This window comes from Rhinopithecus roxellana, chromosome 14, assembly GCF_007565055.1.
Source record: "Rhinopithecus roxellana isolate Shanxi Qingling chromosome 14, ASM756505v1, whole genome shotgun sequence".
Lineage (NCBI taxonomy): Eukaryota > Metazoa > Chordata > Mammalia > Primates > Cercopithecidae > Rhinopithecus > Rhinopithecus roxellana.
In genome coordinates, this window is record NC_044562.1 from 90,102,604 (window position 1) to 90,125,442 (window position 22,839).

General features: G+C 41.4%; 1 protein-coding gene across 5 annotated transcripts in view; it reads left to right on the plus strand.

Annotated features, from left to right (window-relative positions):
• Window positions 1–22,839, plus strand: part of CARF (calcium responsive transcription factor) — a 96,715-nt gene that overhangs the window by 13,279 nt on the left and 60,597 nt on the right. The window lies entirely within an intron of this gene.

Sequence of the window (22,839 nt, forward strand, 5' to 3'; positions counted from 1 at the left end):
ATAATAGAGTACGGGCTTTGAAATAAACACATGTAGGTTTGAGTTTTTGCTTAGCCACTCAGCACATTTGTAATCTTGGGAAAGTTACTTATTCACCTAACCTATATGTACATTGGAACAAGTAACTGAATCACAGCGTTGTTGAAAGGGTTGAATAAAATGATATAGGTAAAACTCTTAGCGTAGTACCTTAAATATTAAGAAATTTTTTTTAATCTTGATGTCATCATGTTTAGACAGTGAATATTCAGTTTACTTTAGAAAATTAAGCCAGGTGTAGTGGCTCACACCTGTAATCTCAGCACTTTGGGAAGCTAAGGCGAGCAGATCACTCAAGGCCAGGAATTCCAGACCAGCCTGGCCAATGTGGTAAAACCCGTTCTGTACTAAAAATAAAAAAATTAACTGGGCATGGTGGCGCATGCCTGTAATCCCACCTACTCAGATGGCTGAGGCACGAGAATCACTTGAACCTGGGAGGCGAAAGTTGCAGTGAGCCAAGATCGTGCCACTGTACTCCAGCCTGGGCAGCAGAGCGAAACTCTGTCCCAAAAAAAAAAAAAAAAAAAAAAAAAAAAAAAAAAAAATTCTGGGTGCAGTGCCTCACACCCATAATCTCAGCACTATGGGAGTTCAAGGTAGGTGGATCACCTGAGGTCGTGAGTTCAGGACCAGCCTGACCAACATGGAGAAACTCCGTCTCTACTAAAAATATAAAATTAGCCGGGCGTGGTGGCACCTGCCTGTAATCCCAGCTATTCAGGAGGCTGAGGCAGGAGAATTGCTCGAACCTGAAAGGTGGAGGGTGCAGTGAGCCAAGATCGCGCCATTGCACTCCAGCCTGGGCAACGAGTGAAACTCTGCCTCAGAAAAAAAAAAAAAAGAAAGAAAAAGAAAAACTGTATTTAAATCGTGTTCTTGACAATTTATTTTAGAATAGTAAATTGTATTCCTAATAGGAAAAAAGCAAGAAAAAAGATAAATTTTTTAAAAGTTATATTCCTAATAGGTATTTCATTTTTAATGAGCCCCTCAGTAGGACCTTATTTGCAGTTGAATTTAACTTTGTAAAAAGTTTCCTGTTTTAATAGAGTTCTTCTGTATTTCTGTTCAGTGCACATTGGAAGTCAGTCAGTAAATAATAGTTAAATGAATTTTTAAAATCAGGATAATCAACTCTTAGAAACAAAAAATCTTAGTATTATTATTATATTTTTTGAGATGGAGTCTCGCTCTGTCGCCCAGGCTGGATTGCAGTGGCGCAATCTTGGCTCACTGCAAGCTCCGCCTCCCAGGTTCACGCCATTCTCCTGCCTCAGCCTCCCAAGTAGCTGGGATTACAGGTGCCCACCACCACACCTGGCTAATTTTTTTTTTTTTTGTATTTTTAGTAGAGGCGGGGTTTCACCATATTAGCCGGGATGGTTTCGATCTCCTGATATCGTGATCCACTCGCCTCAGCCTCCCAAAGTGTTGGGATTACAGGCGTGAGCCACTGCGCCCAGCCGATCCCATGTTCTTTTGTTTTGAGAGGGTCTTACTCTGTCACCCAGGCTGGAGTGCAGTGATGTGATCAGAGCTCACTGCAGCCTTGAACTCCTGGGCTCAAGTGATCCTCTCACCTCAGCCCTCTGAGTAAGTAGCTAGGACTGCAGGCACAAGACATCACACCTGGCTAAATTTTTTTGGTTTTTGTAGAGACATAGTCTTGCTTTGTTGCCCAGGCTGGTCATGAACTCCTCCCCTCAAGTGATCTTCCTGCCTTGGCCTCCCAAACCACCAGAATTACAGGCGTGAGCCACTGTATCTAGCTCCCATGCTCTTTGTCTACTATATTTATGAGATGTTTGTGGATTTTAAAAGTTAGACAATAATGTTGAAATAGAGCTTTTTAGTCATCTAAAAATGTAAGTTTTTCAATGTTTTTCAAAGACAGTACAAAAAATTTTTTTTCAATGTTTTTCAAAGACAGTATAGAAAAAGCGATGTTTTTCAAAGACAGTATAGAGAAAAGTATATTTAGAATCTCACACTAAGCCCAGAGAAGTTTTGATTATATCAGTTAGGTAACTGGAATTTGTTTTTTTCTTTGTGCGGGTTGCCCAGTCTGTTCTTGAACTCAAGCAATCCTCCTGCCTTGGCCTTATGTACAGATTTTTGTGGGATATAAATTTCCACCTCCATTGGGTAAATACGTAGTAGTGCACTTTCTAGGTTGTATGGTAAGCCTATGTTTTAGCTTTGTAAGAAACTGCCAAACTATCTCCTAAAGTGGCTATACCATTTTCCATTCCCAGCAACAACAAATGAGACTTCCTGCTGTTCTGCATCCTTGTCAGCATTTGATATCGTCAGTTGTTTTATTTTAGGTATTCTAATAGGTGTTTGTGATACCTAAGTTTTCATTTCATTTGCAATTCTCCTATGACATATGATGTTAAGCATGTTTTCATATGTTCATTTACCATCTTTGCCTTCTTTGGTGAAGTGTATCTTTTCAACATTTTTAAAACTGGGTTCTTATTGTTGAGTCTTAAAAGTTCTTTGTATGGCTGGGCTCAATGGCTCACGCCTGTAATTCTAGCACTTTGGGATGCTGAGGCGGGCGGATTGCGAGATCAGGAGTTCGAGACCAGCCTGACCAACATGGTGAAACCCCATCTCTACTAAAAATACAAAAAAAAAAAAAATTAGCCAGGCATGGTGGCACACACCTGTAATTCCAGCTACTCAGGAGGCTGAGCCAGGAGAATCACTTGAACCCAGGAGGTGGAGGTTACAGTGAGCCAAGATACCACCTCTCCACTCCAGCCTGGGCAACAGAACAAGACTCCATCTCAAAAAAAAAAAACAAAAAAGTTATTTTTATATTTGGGATACAAAGCCTTTATCAGAATGTATTTTGCAAATATTTTCTCCCAGTTTGTAGTTCATCTTCTCATTCATTTGATATTGTCTTTTCCAGAGAGCAGAAGTTTTTTATTTTTATTTTTTGAGACAGAGTTTTACTCTTGTCGCCCAGGCTGGAGTGCAGTGGTGCAGTCTCGGCTCACTGCAACCTCCATCTCCTGGGTTCAACTGATTCTCCTGCCTCAGCCTCCCCAGTAGCTGGGATTACAGGTGTACGCCACCACGCGCAGCTACTTTTTGTATTTTTAGTAGAGACAGGGTTTCACCATTGTGACCAGGTTGGTCTCGAACTCCTGACTTCAGGTGATCCACCTGCCTCGGCCTCCCAAAGTGCTGGGATTACAGGCATGAGCCTCCGCGCCGAGCTGAGAGGAGAAGTTTTAAAAATACAATGTTAAAGGCATGATCCATGAAAGAAATAATAAACTGGACTTCGTTAAAATTAGTGTTGTATTTAAAAAGTCATTGCCATACCCAAAATCGTCTAGGTTTTCTCCTCTGTTATCTTCTAGGAATTGTATAGTTTGTGTTTTACATTTAGTTACATGATTCTTTTTTTTTTTTTTTTTGAGACGGAGTCTTGCTCTGTCTCAGGCTGGACTGCAATGGCGCAATCTCGGCTCACTGCAAGCTCCGCCTCCCAGGTTCATGCCATTCTCCTGCCTCAGCCTCCTGAGTAGCTGGGACTACAGGCTCCTGCCACCATGCCTGGCTAATTTTTTCTTGTATTTTAGTAGAGATGGGGCTTCACGTGTTAGCCAGGATGGTCTCGATCTCCTGACCTTGTGATCTGCCTGCCTCAGCCTCCCAAAGTGCTGGGATTACAGGCGTGAGCCACCACGCCTGGCCTACATGATTCTTTTTGAGTTAATTTTTTAAGGGTGTAAGGTTTGTGTGTACATTCCTTTTTTTGCATGTAGATGTCCATTATTCCAGCACCATTTGTTGAAAAGACTATCCTTTCTCCACTGAATTGCTTTTATTCTTTTGTTAAAGATCAGTTGACTGTGCAGATCTATACCTAGTCTCTTTATTCTGTTCTTTTAATCTATTGGCCTGTTCTTTTGTTTGTTTGTTTTTGTTTTGACAGTATCATGTTGTCTTTTTTTTTTTCTTTGAGATGGAGTCTTGCACTGTTGCCCAGGCTGGAGTGCAGTGACGTGATCTTGGCTCACTGCAACCTCTGCATCCTGGGTTCAAGCAGTTCCCATGCCTCAGCCTCCCAAGTATCTGGGACTACGGACATGCACAACCACGCCCAGCTAATTTTTGTATTTTTAGTAGAGATAGGGTTTCACCATGTTGACCAGGCTGGTCTCAAAATCCTGACCTCAGGTGATCCACCTGCCTCGGCCTTCCAAAGTTCTGAGATTACAGGCTTGAGCCACCATGCCCCGCCAGTATCATGTTGTCTTGAATAGATGATCATAGGTTTACAGTAAGTCAGGTCTTGAAATTGGGTTGCATTAGTTCTCCATCTTTGTTCTTCAGTATTGTACTGATTATTCACTTAGGTCTTTTGCCTTTTCACATAAACTTTAAATCAGTTTTTTGATATGCACAATATAACTTGCTGTTTTCTTTTTCCCATTTTTAGAGACAAGGTCTTGCTGTGTCACCCAGCCTGGAGTGACTTGCTGTATTTTGTTTGGGACTTTATTGAATGTATAGATCAAGTTAGGAAAAATTGATGTCTTAAAAATATTGAGCCTCCTGGTCTATGAACATGGACTCTCTCTCCATTTATTTAGATATTTGATATTTTTCATCAGAATTTTATAGTTTTCCTCATATGTTTCCTTTGCTTATTTTATTAGATTCATATCTAAGTATCTCTCTCTCTCTCTCTTTCTCTCTGTCTCTCTCTGGTGCTAACATAAATAGTGCTGGGTTTTGTCTTGTTTTGTTTTTTTGAGATGGGGTCTCACTCTGTCACCCAGGCTGGAGTGCAGTGATGTGATCTCACCTCACTACAACCTCCATCTCCTGGGCTCAAGCAATCCTCCCACCTCAGCCTCCCAAGTAGCTGGGACTACATGCATATGCCACCACACCCAGCTAATTTTTGTATTTTTAGTAGAGACAGGGTTTTGCCATGTTGCCCAAGCTGGTCTCAAACTCCTTGGCTCAAGTAATCTGTCCACCTTGGCCTCCCAAAATGCTGGAATTTCAGGCATGAGCCCCTGGGCCTGGCTGGTATTATGCTTTTAAATTTCAAATTCTAATTAATCATTCATTGCTGGGATACAGGAAAGTGATTGACTTTTGTGTATGAACCTTTTATCCTGTAACCTTGATACCTTGGTAGAATGTTTATTAGTTCCAGGAGGTTTTTGTTTTTTGTCCTTTGGAATTTTCTACAAAGACAGTTATATCATCTGCATATAAAGATAGTTTTATATCTTCTTTCCAGTCTGTATATCTTTTTTTTTTTAGTTTTTTTTGTTTTGTTTTGTTTTATTGCTTTACTAGGACTTTCAATAGTATGTTGAATAGGAGTGGTGAGAGGGGCCATCTTCACATTGTTCCCAATCTTAGGGGAAAAGTATCTAGTTTTTCACCATGAAGTATGATGCTAGCTGTAGGTTTTTTTTTAGTTGTGCTTTATCAAATGAACAGTCACCCCTTTACCTAGTTCGTTGAGAGTTTTTATCGTGATTGGTGTTGGATTTCATCAAATGCCTTTTCCTTTTTTTTTTTTTTGAATTAAATAAATAGAGGCAGAGTCTTACTGTACTTCCCAGGCTAGTCTCTAACTCGTGGCCTCAAGTGATCCCACCTCAGCCTCCCAAAGTGTTGGGATTACAAGTGTGAGCCACCAGGCCTGGCCTGCTTTTTCTGTGTCTGTTGATGTGATCATACAGTTTCTGTTGATGTGATGCCTAATGTAATTCTAATGCCTTTTTATGTGATGGATTACATTAATTTATTTTCACATATTGAACGAGCCCTGTGTACCTGTAATAAATCCTACTTGGTTGTAGTGTATGATTTTTTGGTAAATTTTTAGACTTGATTTGCTAATATTTTATTGAAGATTTTTGTATTTATGTCATAAGAGATATTATTCTATAGTTTTCCTTTTTAAAAATATCTTGCCAGGCGTGGTGGCTCACGCTTGTAATCCCAGCACTTTGGGAAGCCTAGGCAGGTGGATCACCTGAGGTCAGGAATTCAAGACCAGCCTAGCCAACATGTTGAAACCCCGTCTCTACTAAAAATACAAAATTAGCCAGGTGTTGTGGTGCGCACCTGTAATCCCAGCTACTCGGGAGTCTGAGAAGAGAGAATCGCTTGAACTCGGGAGGCAGAGGCGGCAGTGAGCCAAGATTGCGCCACTGCGCTCCAGCCTGTGCAAGACAAAACGAGACAAAACCCTGTCTCAGAAAAAAAGAAAAAAAGAAAAAAAAAATCTTTATCTGGTTTTGGTATTAGGGTAATACTGGTCTCGTAGGATGAGTCAGGAAATGTTCCCTCTGCTTCTGTTTTCTTTAAGATGTTATAGAGCATTGGCATATTTCTTCTTTAAATGTTTGGTAAAATTCACCAGTAAAACATCTGGGCCTATTGCTTTCTATTTTTGAAGGTTATCAATTATTGATTCAGTGTCTTTTATAGAAATTTGCATATTCAAATTATTTTATTGGCTTTAATTCACAGTAAGCTTGATTACTTTTTCTTTTTAACAGTTAAATATTCATGCTGATAGGACATACGTCTCATTATACAGGACACTTTCTTTCTTTGTTGTTTTTCTTTCCAGCTTTTAAGTTCAGGGAGTATGCGTGCAGGTTTGGTACACGGGTAAATTGCATGTTGTTGGGGTGTGATGTACCGATTATTTTGTCACTCAGATAGTGAGCATAGTACTTAATGGGTAGTTTTTTGATCCTCATCCTCCTGTCACCTTCCAACCTCAAATAGAATCCAGTGGTCTGTTGTTCCCCATTTTGACACAGATGCTTTCTGAGGTTTATACTGTAAATATAGTCACAAAAATTTGTTCTCATTTAGATAAATCTAGAGCTGTCTCCTGAAATTGTGCCTTTGTTGCTCCAAAAATGTTCTAGAATTCTTCGAGGGCCTATGATTGTTTTGAATATTAGGGAAATTTACAGTGGCAAATAATGTCACCAGCTTCATTCTGTCCAATACACTTTTCGTTTAGTCTGAATACCTCTACTTTGAACCAAGTTCATGAAACTCTTGTTTTATTTAATTGAGATTTGAAATTTCGTATGTCCTACTCTTTTATAGTATCAGTAGAAAAGTATAATTTTGTTACCTGTTAGTGATCTAAGCTGAATTTTCCAAAGTTCTTTTTTTTTTTTTTCAATCTCACTCTGTCGTCCAGGCTGGAGTGCAGTGGCGTGATCTCGGCTCACTGCAACCTCCATCTCCCAGGTTCAGGCTATTCTCCTACCTTAGCCTCGCAAGTAGCCGGGACTACCGGTGCGTGCCACCATGCCCGGCTCATTTTTTGTATTTTTGGTGGAGACAGGGTTTCACCATGTTAGCGACGATGGTCTCGACCTCCTGACCTTGTGATCCGCCTGCCTCGGCCTTCCAGAGTGCTGGGATTACAAGAGTAAGCCATTGCACCTGGCCCAAAATTCTTTAATTCCAGAAAATTTTAGATCTATGTGAACACCTCAGTACATTGAAGAAATTTCTATTACCTTGCCATCAGACAGCTTTATATTAAATTAAATCTCTGTATTCAGGTCAGTTTCTTTTGCATTTTCCATAATTGTGTTAGTTAATTAGCAAACATGAGATCACTTAAAATGTTCACTTCCTCTGTGATACCATGAAATAAACCAGATTTTAAAAATTCAGATATAGTTATAAAATACACAGAATATAAATTTTTTTTTTTTTTTTTTTTTTTTTTTTTTTTTTTTTTTTTTTTTTTGAGACGGAGTCTCGCTCTGTCGCCCGGGCTGGAGTGCAGTGGCCGGATCTCAGCTCACTGCAAGCTCCGCCTCCCGGGTTTACGCCATTCTCCTGCCTCAGCCTCCCAAGTAGCTGGGACTACAGGCGCCCGCCACCTCGCCCGGCTAGTTTTTTGTATTTTTTAGTAGAGACGGGGTTTCACCATGTTAGCCAGGATGGTCTCGATCTCCTGACCTCGTGATCCGCCCGTCTCGGCCTCCCAAAGTGCTGGGATTACAGGCTTGAGCCACCGCGCCCGGCCAGAATATAAATTTTATACATAGAGACTTTAAGTGTCTTGATCATCCTTGTATCTCCAGCACAGAAAACAGTATTTGTCACGTAGGTGTGGAGTAATAATTCATTTATTGAATGAATATCTGCTTATAAATACATATGCTTAGAAAAAATCTGGAAGAATATGCAGAAATGTTAATGGCAGTGATTTCTGTAAAATTATAAGTGACTTTAACTTTCTGATGTTGCAACATTAACATATATTTGTTTTAATGACATAAACAATAAAACTTAAAAATTTATTGAAAATTGTTTTTTTCCTGAGATGGGGTCTCACTCTGTCATCTAGCCTGGAGTGCAGTGGCAGGATTATGGCTCACTGTAGCCTCAAACTCCTGAGCTCAACCAATCCTCCCACCTCAGCTTCCCAAGAAGCTATAGGGACTATAGGCACACACCACCATGCATGGCTGATTTTTTTTTTTTTTTAATAGAGACAGAATCTCATTATATTGCCCAGGCTGATCTCAAACTCTTGCTTCAAGCCATTTTCCCACCTTGGCTTCCCAAAGTGCTAGGATTACATAGATTAGCTACCACTCCCAGCCCTTAAGAAATTTTTAATCTTTTGAGACAGGGTCTTGCCCTGTCATGATCATGGCTCACTGTAGCCTCAACCTCCTGGGCTCAGGCAATCCCCCCACCTCAGCTTCCTGAGTAGCTGGCACAGACACATGCCACCACAACCAGCTAATTTTTAAAAAAATTTTTGTAGAGATGGGGGAGGTCTCACTATGTCACTCACGTTGGTCTTGAACTCCTGGACTCAAGTGACCTGGCTGCCCCAGCCTGCCAAAGTGATGGGATTACAGGCGTGAGCTACCATGCCTGGCCTGGAACAAGAAAAGGATACCCACTCTCATCACTCATCTTTAACATAGTACTGGATGTCCTACTAGCCAGAGCAGTCAGACAAGAGAAAGAAATAAAGAGCATCTAGGCTAGTTGCTGTGGCTCACGCCTTTAATCCGAGCACTTTGGGAAGCCAGGCTGGGTGGATCACCTCAGGTCCAGAGTTTGGGACAAGCCTGGTCAATATGTCGAAACCTCATCTCTTCTAATATTACAAAAAAATTAGCTGGTTGTGGTGGCAGGCTCCTGTAATCCTAGCTACTTGGGAGGCTGAGGCATGAGAATCACTTGAATCCGGTGGGTGAAAATTGCAGTGAGCTGAGATGAAGTTTGTACCACTGCACTCCAGCCTGGGTGACAGAGTGAGACTCTGTTTCAAAAAAGAAAAAAGAAATAAAAGAGCATCCCAGTTGGTAAAGCGGAAGTCAAACTGTCACTGTTTGCAGATGATATGATTGTTTACCAAGAAAACCCTAAAGACTCCTCCAGAAAGTTCCTAGGACTGATCAAAGAATTCAGCAAAGAAGGCCAGGTGAGGTGGCTCACGCCTGTAATCCCAGCACTTTGGGAGGCTGAGGTGGGCAGATCACCTGAGGTCAAGAGTTCGACAGCAGCCTGACCAACATGGTGAAACCCCGTCTCTACTAAAAATACAAAATTAGCCAGGTGTGGTGGGGCATGCCTGTAATCCCAGCTACTCAGGAGGCTGAGGCAGGAGAATCACGAACTTGGGAGGCAGAGGTTGCCATGAGCCGAGATCATGGCTGTTGCACTCCAGCCTGGGCAAAAGAGTGAAACTCCATCTCAAAAAACAAAAAATAAAGAATTCAGCAAAGTTTCTGGATACAAAATTAATGTACGTAATTAATTTTGTATAGTAGCTCTCCTTTACACCAACAGCAGCCAAGCTGAGAATGAAATCAAGAACTCAACCCCTGTTACAATAGCTGCAAAAAAAGTAGAATACTTAGGAATATACCTAACCAAGGAGGTAAAACACCTCTGCAAGGAAAACTACAAAACACTGCTGAAAGAAATCATAGACAACATATACAAATGGAAACATATCCCACGTTCATGGATGGGTAGAATCAGTATCGTGAAAATGACCATACTGCCAAAAGCAGTTTAGAAATTCAGCGCAATTCCCATCAAAATACCACCATCATTCTTCATAGAATTAGAAAAAAAATCCTAAAATTCATATGGAACTAAAGAAAGAGCCTGCATAGCCAAAGCAAGACAAAGCAAAAAGAACAAATCTGGAGGCATTACATTACCTGATTTCAAATTATACTATAAGGCTGTACTCACCAAAACGGTATGGTACTGGTATAAAAATAGGTATATAGACCAGTGGAACAGAATAGAGAACCCAGAAATAAAACCAAATACGTACAGCCAGCTGATTTTTGACAAAGCAAACAAAACCTTCAAGTGGTGAAATGACACCCTATTCAACAGATAGTGCTGGGATAATTGACTAGCCACATGTAAGAGAATGAAACTGGGTCCTCATCTTTCACCTTATATGAAAACCGACTCAAGATGGATTAATGACTTAAATCTAATGTGATTTTAATTTTTGTTTCCCTAATGACTAATGCTGATCGTCTTTTTGTGTGCTTACTTGCTAGCTATATATCTTCTTTAGTGAAGCTGTATGTTCAAACATCTTGCCAATTTTTTTAGTTGAGTTGTCTTATTGAGTTGTAAAAGTTTTTTAGAGTTTGGGTATAAGGCCTTTGTCAGGTATATGTTTTGCAAATATTTTTTCCCATCTGTAATGAGAACACATTTTAAATTTTGACAAAGTCCAATTTGTAGACTTTTTTATTTTATATTTTGTGCCGTTTGTTTCATGTTTAATATATCATTGCCAAGTCCAAGGGTACAAAGATTTTTCTCCTGTGTTTTCTTCTAGAAGTTTTTTTTTTTTTTTTTTTTTTTTTTTTTGAGGCGGAGTCTCGCTCTGTCGCCCGGACTGGAGTGCAGTGGCCAGATCTCAGCTCACTGCAAGCTCCGCCTCCCGGGTTTACGCCATTCTCCTGCCTCAGCCTCCCGAGTAGCTGGGACTACAGGCGCCCGCCACCTCGCCCGGCTAGTTTTTGTATTTTTAGTAGAGACGGGGTTTCACCGTGTTAGCCAGGATGGTCTCGATCTCCTGACCTCGTGATCCGCCCGTCTCGGCCTCCCAAAGTGCTGGGATTACAGGCTTGAGCCACCGCGCCCGGCCTCTTCTAGAAGTTTTATCATTTGATAGTCTGTGATCCATTTCAAGTTGGTTTTCTATCTGGTGTGCGATAAGGGTCAAGGTTTATTGTTTTACATATGGCTATTTAGTTGTTTTAGCACCATTAGTTAAAAAGTGTCTTTTTTCTCTTGATGTATTGATATATTTGTCAAAAAGCAATTGACTCCCACCTAGAAATAGCTTCTCAGCTCCGTCTTAAATCTGTCCAGTTCAGCCTGCTTGCCTCGACTCTGTCCTCCACCATATCTATCTATCAGGGTGACCTAGAAGTCCTACAAGGTATCCACCTCTGGTCCCTAGGCCCTTGGCAGCTGCTTATGCAAGAGTGGGCCAGGTGTCTGCATCAACTCCTAGAGCTTCTCCTGGATGGGCAATAGCAGCAGCTTCTGAGGTGGCCTGGACACTGGCATGGGTTTCAGGGGAGGCTATGCCAGGGCTGGTGGTATGGGGGAGCATCACAGGTGCCACAATGACCCAGAGTCTGCCAAGTCCCCTTAAGCTGAATGTGCGCACCAACATCCAGGCTGTATGCACTTAGGAGAAATTGCAGATCAGGACCCTCAACAAGTTTGCCCCCTTCATTAACAAGGTGCCCTTCCATTAACCAGCGTTTGCCTGTTCTCTTCCCTCCCCTACCCTTCCCCACCTCTAGTAACCACTATTCTACTCCCTACTTCTATGAAATCAACCTTTTAACTTTCCACATGAGTGAGAACATGCAGTATTTGTCTTTCTGTGCCTGGCTTATTTCTCAAACATAATGTCCTCTAAGCCCATCTATGTTGCTGTGAATGACAGAATTTCATTCTTTTTTATAGCTAAATAGTATGCTACTGTGTATATATACCACATTTTCTTTATCAGTTTATCTGTTTATGGACACTTAGGTTGATTCCCTATCTTGACCATTGTGGGATAATGATGTAATAAATATGGGAGTGCAGCTTTCTCCTTGACTTACTGATTTCCTTTCCTTTGGATATTTACCCATTAGTGGAATTGCTGGATCCTATGGTAGTCTATTTTTAGTTTTTTGAGTAATCTCTATACTGTTTTTCATATGGCTATACTAATTTACACCAACAATGTATGAGTTCCCTTTTCTCCAAATCCTTGCCAGCGTTTGTTATTTTTTCTTTTTGATAATAGCAATTCTAACCAAGGTGAGATGATAGCTCATTGTGATTTTGATTTGTATTTACCTGATTCTTAGAGATTTAAAAAATATATATATACCCATTTACCATTTGTATGTCTTCTTCGTGAGACAGGGTCTCATTCTATCGCCCAGGCTGGAGTGCAGCAACTCAATCTTGGCTCACTGCAGCCTCAGTCTCCCAGGCTTAGGTGTGAGCAGCTAGGACCATAGGTCCATGCCACCACCCCCAGTTAATTTTTTTGTGTTTTTGTAGAGACAGGTTTCACCATGTTGTCTAGGCTGGTATCAAACTCCTGGCCTCAGGAAATCCTCCAGCCTCAGCTTCCCAAAATGCGAGGATTACAGATGTGAGCCACCACGCCTGACCTGTATATCTTCTTTTGAGAGATGTCTGTTCAGCTCATTTGTCCATTTTTAAATGAAATTATTTATTTATTAATCCCTTGTTGAATAGTTTGCAAATACTTTCTTCCACTTTGCAGGTTGTCTCTTCACTGTGTTGCTTGTTTAGTTTGCTGTACAAAAGCTTTTTAGTTTGATACAAATCCATTTGTCTATTTTTGCTTTTGAGGTCTTAGCCATAAAATCTTTGCCTAGACCAATGTCCTGAAGTGTTACTCCTCTGTTTTCTTCCAGTAGTTTTATAGTTCCAGGTGTCAACATTTAAGTCTTTAATCCATTTTTAGTTGGTTTTTACATATGGTGAGAGCTAGGGGTCTACTTTCATTTTACTACATACAGATACCCAGTTTTCCCCGGACCTTTTATCAAAGAGACTGTCTCTTCCCCAGTGAATATTCTTGGTGCCTGTGTTGAGAATCAGTTGGCTGTAAGTGCGCAGATTTTTTGTTTTGTTTTGTTTTCTATGCTCTACCATTGGTGTGTCTGTTTTTATGCCAGTACTGTAATGTTTTGGTTATATAGCTTTGTGATATATTTTGAAGCCAGATAGTGTGATGCTTCCAGCTTTGTTCCTTTTGCTTAGGATTCCTTTGGCTAGTCAAGGTCTTTTGTGGTTCCATACAAATTTTAAGGTTTTTTTTTTTTTTTTTTTTTCCTATTTCTGTGAAGACTATCATTGGGATTTCAGGCTTTTGTTGTTGTTGCTGCTGTTTTGTTTTTGAAGAGATAGGGTCTTGCTGCATTGCCCAGACTGGCCTTGGACTCCTGGGCTCAAGCAATCCTCCTGCCTCAGCCTCTTGAGTAGCTGGGACGATAGGTGTGGGCCATTGTACTCAGCTCATTGGTATTTTTTTTTCTTTCTCTCTTTCTTTTTTTTTTATTATTATACTTTAAGTTCTAGGGTACATGTGCATAACGTGCAGGTTTGTTACATATGTATACTTGTGCCATGTTGGTGTGCTGCACCCATCAACTCGTCAGCACCCATCAATTCATCATTTATATCAGGTATAACTCCCAATGCAATCCCTCCCCTCTCCCCGCTCCCCATGATAGGCCCCGGTGTGTGATGTTCCCTTTCCCAAGTCCAAGTGATCTCATTGTTCAGTTCCCACCTATAAGTGAGAACACGCGGTGTTTGGTTTTCTGTTCTTGTGATAGTTTGCTAAGAATGATGGTTTCCAGCTGCATCCATGTCCCTACAAAGGACGCAAACTCATCCTTTTTTATGGCTGCATAGTATTCCATGGTGTATATGTGCCACATTTTCTTAATCCAGTCTGTCACAGATGGACATTTGGGTTGATTCCAAGTCTTTGCTATTATGAATAGTGCCGCAATAAACATACGTGTGCATGTGTCTTTGTAGTAGAATAATTTATAATCCTTTGGGTATATACCCAGTAATGGGATGGCTGGGTCATATGGTACATCTAGCTCTAGATCCTTGAGGAATTGCCATACTGTTTTCCACAATGGTTGAACTAGTTTACAATCCCACCAACAGTGTAAAAGTGTTCCTATTTCTCCACATCCTCTCCAGCACCTGTTGTTTCCTGACCTTTTAATGATTGCCATTCTAACTGGTGTGAGATGGTACCTCATTGTGGTTTTGATTTGCATTTCTCTGATGGCCAGTGATGATGAACGTTTTTTCACGTGTCTGTTGGCTGTATGAATGTCTTCTTTTGAGAAATGTCTGTTCATATCCTTTGCCCACTTTTGGATGGGGTTGTTTGTTTTTTTCTTGTAAATTTCTTTGAGTTCTTTGTAGATTCTGGATATTAGCCCTTTGTCAGATGAGTAGATTGCAAAAATTTTCTCCCATTCTGTAGGTTGCCTGTTGACTCTGATGGTAGTTTCTTTTGCTGTGCAGAAGCTCTTTAGTTTAATTAGATCCCATTTGTCAATTTTGGCTTTTGTTGCCGTTGCTTTTGGTGTTTTAGGCATGAAGTCCTTGCCCATGCCTATGTCCTGAATGGTACTACCTAGGTTTTCTTCTAGGGTTTTTATGGTATTAGCTCTAATATTTAAGTCTCAAATCCATCTTGAATTAATTTTCGTATAAGGGGTAAGGAAAGGATCCAGTTTCAGCTTTCTACTTATAGCTAGCCAATTTTCCCAGCACCATTTATTAAATAGGGAATCCTTTCCCCATTTCTTGTTTTTCTCAGGTTTGTCAAAGATCAGATGGCTGTAGCTGTGTGGTGTTATTTCTGAGGACTCTATTCTGTTCCATTGGTCTATATCTCTGTTTTGGTAGCAGTACCATGCTGTTTTGGTTACTGTAGCCTTGTAGTATAGTTTGAAGTCAGGTAGCGTGATGCCTCCAGCTTTGTTCTTTTGACTTAGGATTGTCTTGGCAATGTGGGGGCTTTTTTGGTTCCATATGAACTTTAAAGCCGTTTTTTCCAATTCTGTGAAGAAAGTCATTGGTAGCTTGATGGGGATGGCACTGAATCTATAAATTACCTTGGGCAGTATGGCCATTTTCACAATATTGATTCTTCCTGTCCATGAGCATGGAATGTTCTTCCATTTGTTTGTGTCCTCTTTTATTTTACTGAGCAGTGGTTTGTAGTTCTCCCTGAAGAGGTCCTTTACATCCCTTGTAAGTTGGATTCCTAGGTATTTTATTCTCTTTGAAGCTATTGTGAATGGGCGTTCATTCATGATTTGGCTCTCTGTTTGTCTGTTACTGGTGTATAAGAATGCTTGTGATTTTTGCCCCTTGATTTTGTATCCTGAGACTTTGCTGAAGTTGCTTATCAGCTTAAGGAGATTTTGGGCTGAAACAATGGGGTTTTGTAAATATACAATCATGTCATCTGCAAACAGGGACAGTTTGACTTCTTCTTTTCCTAACTGGATACCCTTGATTTCTTTCTCTTGCCTGATTGCCCTAGCCAGAACTTCCAACACTATGTTGAATAGGAGTGGTGAGAGAGGGCATCCCTGTCTTGTGCCAGTTTTCAAAGGGAATTTTTCCAGTTTTTGCCCATTCAGTGTGATATTGGCTGTGGGTTTGTCATAAATAGCTCTTATTATTTTGAGGTACGTTCCATCAATACCGAATTTATTGAGCGTTTTTAGCATGAAGGGCTGTTGAATTTTGTCAAAAGCCTTTTCTGCATCTATTGAGATAATCATGTGGTTCTTGTCTTTGGTTCTGTCTATATGCTGGATTATGTTTATTGATTTGCGAATGTTGAACCAGCCTTGCATCCCAGGGATGAAGCCCACTTGATCATGGTGGATAAGCTTTTTGATGTGCTGCTGAATCCGGTTTGCCAGTATTTTATTGAGGATTTTTGCATCGATATTCATCAGGGATATTGGTCTAAAATTCTCTTTTTTTGTTGTGTCTCTGCCAGGCTTTGGTATCAGGATGATGTTGGCCTCATAAAATGAGTTAGGGAGGATTCCCTCTTTTTCTTTTGATTGGAAAAGTTTCAGAAGGAATGGTACCAGCTCCTCCTTGTACCTCTGGTAGAATTCAGCTGTGAATCCATCTGGACCTGGACTTTTTTTGGTTGGTAGGCTATTAATTATTGCCTAAATTTCAGAGCCTGCTATTGGTCTATTCAGGGGTTCAACTTCTTCCTGGTTTAGTCTTGGAAGAGTGTAAGTGTCCAGGAAATTATCCATTTCTTCTAGATTTTCTAGTTGATTTGCGTAGAGGTGTTTATAGTATTCTCTGATGGTAGTTTGTATTTCTGTGGGGTCGGTGGTGAGATCCCCTTTATCATTTTTTATTGCGTCTATTTGATTCTTCTCTCTTTTCTTCTTTATTAGTCTTGCTAGCGGTCTGTCAATTTTGTTGATCTTTTCAAAAAACCAACTCCTGGATTCATTGATTTTTTGGAGGGTTTTTTGTGTCTCTATCTCCTTCAGTTCTGCTCTGATCTTAGTTATTTCTTGCCTTCTGCTAGCTTTTGAGTGTGTTTGCTCTTGCCTCTCTAGTTCTTTTAATTGTGATATTAGAGTGTCAATTTTAGATCTTTCCAGCTTTCTCTTGTGGGCATTTAGTGCTATAAATTTCCCTCTACACACTGCTTTAAATGTGTCCCAGAGATTCTGGTATGTTGTATCTTTGTTCTCATTGGTTTCAAAGAACATCTTTATTTCTGCCTTCATTTTGTTATGTACCAAGTAGTCATTCAGGAGCAGGTTGTTCAGTTTCCATGTAGTTGAGCGGTTTTGATTGAGTTTCTTAGTCCTGAGTTCTAGTTTGATTGCACTGTGGTCTGAGAGACAGTTTGTTATAATTTCTGTTCTTTTACATTTGCTGAGGAGTGCTTTACTTCCAATTATGTGATCAATTTTGGAATAAGTGCGATGTGGTGCTGAGAAGAATGTATATTCTGTTGATTTGGGGTGGAGAGTTCTATAGATGTCTATTAGGTCCGCTTGGTGCAGAGATTAGTTCAATTCCTGGATATCCTTGTTAACTTTCTGTCTTGTTGATCCGTCTAATGTTGACAGTGGAGTGTTGAAGTCTCCCATTATTATTGTATGGGAGTCTAAGTCTCTTTGTAAGTCTCTAAGGACTTGCTTTGTGAATCTGGGTGCTCCTGTATTGGGTGCATATATATTTAGGATAGTTAGCTCTTCCTGTTGAATTGATCCCTTTACCATTATGTAATGGCCTTCTTTGTCTCTTTTGATCTTTGATGGTTTAAAGTCTGTTTTATCAGAGACTAGGATTGCAACCCCTGCTTTTTTTTGTTCTCCATTTGCTTGGTAGATCTTCCTCCATCCCTTTATTTTGAGTCTATGTATGTCTCTGCATGTGAGATGAGTCTCCTGAATACAGCAGACTGATGGGTCTTGACTCTTTATCCAGTTTGCCAGCCTGTGTCTTTTAATTGGAGCATTTAGTCCATTTACATTTAAGGTTAATATTGTTATGTGTGAACTTGATCCTGCCATTATGATATTAGCTGGTTATTTTGCTCGTTAGTTGATGCAGTTTCTTCCTAGCCTCAATGGTCTTTACATTTTGGCATGTTTTTGCAATGGCTGGTACCGGTTGTTCCTTTCCATGTTTAGGGCTTCCTCCAGGGTCTCTTGTAAGGCTGGCCTGGTGGTGACAAAATCTCTAAGCATTTGCTTATCTGTAAAGGATTTTATTTCTCCTTCACTTATGAAACTTAGTTTGGGTGGATTTGAAATTCTGGGTTTAAAATTCTGTTATTTAAGAATGTTGAATATTGGCCCCCACTCTCTTCTGTCTTGTAGAGTTTCTGCCGAGAGATCTGCTGTTAGTCTGATGGGCTTCCCTTTGTGGGTAACCCGACCTTTCTCTCTGGCTGCCCTTAGGATTTTTTCCTTCATTTCAACTTTGGTGAATCTGGCAATTATGTGTCTTGGAGTTGCTCTTCTCGAGGAGTGTCTTTGTGGTGTTCTCTGTATTTCCTGGATTTGAATGTTGGCCTGCCCTACTAGGTTGGGGAAGTTCTCCTGGATGATATCCTGAAGAGTGTTTTCCAACTTCGTTCCATTTTCACCCTGACTTTCAGGCACCCCAGTCAGACATAGATTTGGTCTTTTTACATAATCCCATACTTCTTGCAGGCTTTGTTCATTTCTTTTTCTTCTTTTTTCTTTTGGTTTCTCTTCTCGCTTCATTTCATTCATTTGATCTTCAATCGCTGATACTCTTTCTTCCAGTTGATCGAGTCGGTTACTGAAGCTTGTGCATTTGTCACGTATTTCTCATGTCATGGTTTTCATCTCTGTCATTTCGTTTATGACCTTCTCTGCATTAATTATTCTAGCTGTCAATTCTTCCACTCTTTTTTCAAGATTTTTAGTTTCTTTGCGCTGGGTACATAATTCCTCCTTTAGCTCTGAGAAGTTTGATGGACTGAAGCCTTCTTCTCTCATCTCGTCAAAGTCATTCTCTGACCATCTTTGATCCATTGCTGGCGATGAGCCGCGCTCCTTTGCAGGGGGAGATGCACTCTAATTTTTTGAATTTCCAGCTTTTCTGCCCTGCTTTTTCCCCATCTTTGTGGTTTTATCTGCCTCTGGTCTTTGATGATGGTGGCGTACTGATGGGGTTTTGGTGTAGGTGTCCTTCCTGTTTGATAGTTTTCCTTCTAACAGTCAGGCCCCTCAGCTGTAGGTCTGTTGGGGATTGCTTGAGGTCCACTCCAGACGCTGTTTGCCTGGGTATCAGCAGCAGAGGTTGCAGAAGATAGAATATTGCTGAACAGCGAGTGTACCTGTCTGATTCTTACTTTGGAAGCTTCCTCTCAGGGGTGTACTCCACCCTGTGAGGTGTGGGGTGTCAGACTGCCCCTAGTGGGGGATATCTCCCAGTTAGGCTACTCAGGGGTCAGGGACCCACTTAAGCAGGCAGTCTGTCCGTTCTCAGATCTCAACCTCCGTGTTGGGAGATCCACTGCTCTCTTCAAAGCTGTCAGACAGAGTCATTTGCGTCTGCACAGGTTTCTGCTGCTTTTTTTGTTGTTGTTGTTTAGCTGTGCCCTGTCCCCAGAGGTGGAGTCTACAGAGACAGGCAGGTTTCCTTGAGCTGCTGTGAGCTCCTCCCAGTTCGAGCTTCCCAGCGGCTTTGTTTACCTACTTAAGCCTCAGCAATGGCGGGCGCCCCTCCCCCAGCCTCGCTGCAGCCTTGCAGTTAGATCGCAGACTGCTGTGCTAGCAATGTGGGAGGCTCTGTGGGCGTGGGATCCTCCCGGCCAGGTGTGGGTTATAATCTCCTGGTGTGCCCGTTTGCTTAAAGCGCAGTATTGGGGTGGGAGTTACCTGATTTTCCAGGTGTTGTGTGTCTCAGTTCCCCTGGCTAGGAAGAGGGATTCCCTTCCCCTTTGCGCTTCCCAGGTGAGGCGATGCCTCGCCCTGCTTCAGCTCTCGCTGGTCGGGCTGCAGCGGCTGACCAGCACCGATTGTCTGGCACTCCCTAGTGAGATGAACCCAGTACCTCAGTTGAAAATGCAGAAATCACCTGTCTTCTGTGTCGCTCGCGCTGGGAGTTGGAGACTGGAGCTGTTCCTATTCGGCCATCTTGCTCTGCCCCCTCATTGGTATTTTTTAAGGATTGCAGTGAATCTGTAGATTGCCTTTGGTAATATGGTCATTTTCACAATATTAATTATTCCAGTCCATAAATGTGAGGTCTTTCCATTTTTTGTGTGTGTTCTCCAATTTATTTCATTCAAAGTGTGTGGGGTTTTGTTTTGTTTTGAGACAGGGACTCAATCTGTCGCACAGGCTGGAGTGCAGTGGCTCGATCTCGGCTCGTTCCAACTTCTGCCTCCTGGACTCAAGCGGTTCTCATGCCTTAGCCTCCTGAATAGCTGGGATTATAGTTGTGCATCACCATGCCTGCCTAATTTTTGTATTTTTAGTAGACACAGAGTTTCACCATGTTGGCCAGGTCTCAACTCCTGACCCCAAGTCATCCACCTGCCTCAGCTTTCCAAAGTGCTGGGATTACAGGCCTGAGCCACCACACCTGGCCTCATTCAGTGTTTTACAGTATTTAATGGTATCCCATAATTCTTATAGACTTTCTTTGTTCATTTTCATCGTTATTTCCTTCTTTTCTCTCTCTGGGCAATTTCAAATGACCTATGTCCGAGTTCAGAAATTCTCTCTGCTTGATCACGTCTGCTATTGAAGGTCTCTATTGTATTTATTTCATTCATTGAGTTCTTTAGCAGCAGGATTTTTGTTTTGTTCTTTTTATTATTTATATCTCTGTTGAATTTGTTGTCCATATTGTGAGTTGTTTTCCTGATTTCATTGAATTATCTATTTGTATTTTCTTGTTTCTTGTTAAGTTTAAGATCATTGTTTTAAAAAATTTTTGGCAACTCATTATCTTTCTTATCATTGGAATTTGTTACTAGATTCCCTTGGAATTTGTTACTAGATATCATTGGAATTTATTACTGATTGTCCCTTGATCAACACAGGTTTAAACTGCACAGGTCCTGTACTCCGATTTTCTTCAGCCTCTACCACCCCTGAGACAATGGGACCAACCTCTCCTCTTCTTCCTCTTCCTTAGCCTATTCAACTTACATTTATATGATGAGGATGAATACCTTTATGATGATCCACTTCCCCTTAATGAATAATAAATACATTTTCTCTTCCTTATGACTTTCTTTTCTTTTTTCTTGTTTCTTCTTTTTTTTTTTATGCGACGGAGTTTCACTCTTGTTGCCCAGGCTGGAGTGCAATGGTGTAATCTCGGCTCACCACAACCTCCGGCCCCCAGATTCAAGCGATTCTCCTGCCTCAGCTTCCTGAGTAGCTGGGATTACAGGCATGTGCCACCACGCCTGGCTAATTTCATATTTTTAGTAGAGACGGGGTTTCTCCATGTTGACCAGGCTGGTCTCAAACTCTCGACCTTAGGTGATCCGCCTGCCTCGGCCTCCCAAAATCCTGTGATTACAGGCATGAGCCACTGCGCCTGTCCATGACTTTCTGAATAAACTTTTATTTAGCTAACTTTATTGTAAGAATACAGTGTATAATACTGTACATATAATACATATATAATACATATAACATAAAACTATATGTTAATTGACTCTTTATGTTATTGGTAAGGCTTCCAGCCAATAGTAAGCTATTAGTAGTTAAGCCTTTGGAGAGTCAAAAGTTATACATGCATCTTTGACCATGTGAACAGTTGGTACTCCAATTCCTGTGTTGTTCGGGGGTCAGTTGTATTATGTTCCTTTGGTAGCATCATACTTCCTTGTGTTTCTATGTCAATATCTGTGTATTTGGTGGAACAATTGCCTTTTCTAAACTTTCTAGAATAACTTTGTAGAGAAAGACTCTCACCTGCAGTTGGGTTTTATCATGCCAGTCAGGAAGGGTGTAGTGTCTGTTTGTGGATAGGTGCAGTGGTATAGTTTCCATGCAGCTTCTTCAGCTGCATTCAACGTCAGCAATATCTGGGTGCTCAGTGACCTAGTCTGTAGAAGTTTGTGGCATTGACAGTGGCAGCATAGGTTGTTAATGTCCTTGGTGTCAAAGGCTTTTGGAGTACTCCTATCCTAATTTTCTCCCGGGAAGACTTAACCAAGGTGTGAGGTCTGACACAGTCTACAAGTAGCTACAGTAGCGCTGGGTTCTAGGTACTGTTGCTAGGCACAGGGTCTGTATTAGTCTGTTCTTGCACTGATACAAACAAATACTTGAGACTGGGTAATTTATAAAGAAAAGAGGTTTAATTGGTTCATGGTTCTGCAGGCTGTACAGGAAGCATTGTGGCTTCTTCTGGGGAGGCCTCAGGAAGCTTCCAATCATGGTGGAAGGCAAAGGGGGAACCAGCATTTCACATGGCAGGAGCAGGAGGAAGAGAAAGAGTGGGGAAGTGCCACACACTTTTAAACAACCAGATCTCACTATCTCAAAGAGAGCTCTGGGCAGATGACGTTAAACCATGAGAAACCCCCACCATGATCCAATCACCTCCCACCAGACCCCACCTCCAACATTAGGGATTACAATTGAACGTTAGATTTGGGTAGGGACACAGATCCAGACCATATCAGGGTTTCACAAACCTATTATGGCACCTGAGTTTTGGGGTACAGGTTAGCACTCTGTGGCAGAGTTGGATGTAGACAGACCACAGAGCTAGGATCTGTGACTCTCAGATACCCTCTAGCAGCTCAGGCCCAGAGAGCCAGGTTGTAGCTGTGATTCTACCTCTGAGGGGCAGGGCACAGAACTGGCCCAACCCTAAAGAGAATGGAGAGGGTACCCTGGAGGTTTGGGAGCAGGGTACAGCTCCAGTTTGGGAACATGAGCCAGCAGGGCTCGGTGGTAACTCGAGTCCCTGGGGGATGAAGCACCATTTAGTAGTAACTATAGTTCCTGGGATGGTGGAACTTGGCAGTATCTCAGACTCTATGAGGCCAGTTGCAGCAGCAGCAGCAGCAGCAGCAGCAGCAGCAGCAACAGCAGCAAGTGCCCCAGAAAGGTGGAGTACAGCTGTTGTTTAGGCCCTGGGGGTGTAGGGAACAGCATAGCA